At 44.1% G+C, this 1866-nt stretch overlaps 1 protein-coding gene across 18 annotated transcripts in view; it reads right to left on the bottom strand.

Moving 5' to 3' along the window:
- LOC126570930 (TLD domain-containing protein 2) overlaps positions 1–1866 on the bottom strand; it is a 104474-nt gene continuing 102608 nt past the window's right edge. For all 18 annotated transcript variants that reach the window (XM_050229056.1, XM_050229057.1, XM_050229065.1 and 15 more), the window contains one exon: positions 1–1866. This exon is cut by the window's right edge and continues 2974 nt beyond it. The gene's annotated coding sequence lies outside the window, so the exon portion shown is untranslated.

The following is a 1866-nucleotide window of genomic DNA, read 5'->3' as shown; positions in this document are numbered from 1 at the left end:
TATATATATATATATATGTATATGTATATATGTATATACTCAGCATTTAAACGATTCTCTCTTTTAATTGCGATAATAATTTGTGACCGTAACCATCGGCCTCCCGCTCTTCTTTGACGGTTCTTCGACACTTTAAGTAACACTCACGAAGCAAATAATCACCACGAACACGCTCAAAGTACACGCCACTAGCGCAAATGGTTCATGTTGTCCTCAATGTTCTGCCACATAGGGCTGTTGAATGCTGGTGCTTCGCTGTTCCGATAGTTTTGCTCTATGCATGTGTGCTGGATGCGTAAGCTACACGTTGATATACGCTACTGCTATGCCATGTTCTCACAATATCTGCTTGCTAAATCGAGCTTACTATGCGCAGCATGGACCGATCGGTCGAACGATCGATCGAAGCGTATGTACCACATCCCGTTGTTCCAAAGCAAATAAAACGACTGCCACTTCCGCTCGGTTAATCCGACATCGGTAAATGAGCAAGATGAGAGGAAAAGGTAGTAGTAGAGGACTTTGCTTAGCCTTTCCCTGTTTTAATCACGTATGTGTGATTCAAACTGCTCCACCACTATCTCGGCACCCGATAAGATGTATGTTGGGGTCGGTTATCATTAAAGAGTAGAGCTAATCGGTATCATTATGGGGGGAGGTTGTTCTTTTGATTATTTTCCATTCCACCCATCCCAGAGTTTCGTCATTCCGCGTTTCATCCCTGACAATCAGTGTGCATGTGTGTCTGTATGTGTGATTGTGGTTGTTACGTGTGGCCTGCTACGTCCCTGGTAGCGTTGCACATGGTTCCAAAATTGGCGAAATGGAAAAGGGATTCCTTGGCAGGATCTTTTTTTTCCATTCACTCCGCAATACCCTGGGAAAGCAAGCTTCGTTCGTTTGAGCCGTTGACCATAATGGTGTTGAGGAGATCGCGTGTTTTCATTTAAAGGATCGAAAATAGATTCGTTCTAAAAAGTGTATTTAGTAGTGTTCCCCTTTGTCCACACATTTGCTAGCAGAGTTTTACCAGCTCTTCCATTCTATCTTTCTCTTTCTTCCATTCTTTTTGTCTATAGCTTTTTGTCTCTCTTTCTCTCGCTCTGCCATAGCTTGCGTTGGTTCTTTTATAGGATGATTAGTATTCGTATGGATATCTTGAATTCGGCTAAGTTTACGAACAAACTACTACTGCGTCTGGCTGCTCTAGCAGAGGAGAGAATTTGTAGAGGAGTAGGCTATGACCATCATCATCAAAGTAGCCAATCAAAACACAGCACCACAGCAACGTCGCTGCCACCGGCGAGTCATCCTGTTTTGTGCGGTTTTCCATCTTAAAGCCGTTTCTCGTAGAAATGTATCTGCAGTCCACCCGCCCCACAGCCACGGAGGTCCTACTGCGGCTTTAAAGCATCTGTTCCCGTAGGCATATCCAACACTTTGCATGCTGCATTCGTCAATTTGTGCTTTAGTGTTTACCGCACCGCACGTTGCAGACTGGTGCGCTAATGCTCGCCGCCGCTATCCCTCGCTTCGGTGTGTTTTGAATTTAAGGATTTGCGAAACGTGGTTTTAGTAGGATTCACCCTTACGATACGGATAAAGGAGGGGAGGGCCGGGCGCGAGGGCTTCTTTAATAGGAATGTTGGATAAATTTCTCTAAAAATGTTACAAACTTTACTAAACGTGTTCATCGTCCGCGTGCCCCCCAACGACGGTGCGACCGAGCGGGCGATGTTGGTTTGCTTTTTTGTTGTTTAAGGTTAAGGTTAAATTCTCTGTTTATCTATCTTCTACTCGCTTGATCTGTGTGATCTCTATGTAAAGTTCATACCAATTACAGGATAGCAAATAGATCTACAATAG

Source organism: Anopheles aquasalis, chromosome 2 (genome assembly GCF_943734665.1).
Source record: "Anopheles aquasalis chromosome 2, idAnoAquaMG_Q_19, whole genome shotgun sequence".
Lineage (NCBI taxonomy): Eukaryota > Metazoa > Arthropoda > Insecta > Diptera > Culicidae > Anopheles > Anopheles aquasalis.
Note: the sequence above shows the minus strand (reverse complement) of the source record. Positions and strands in the feature narration are given on the sequence as shown.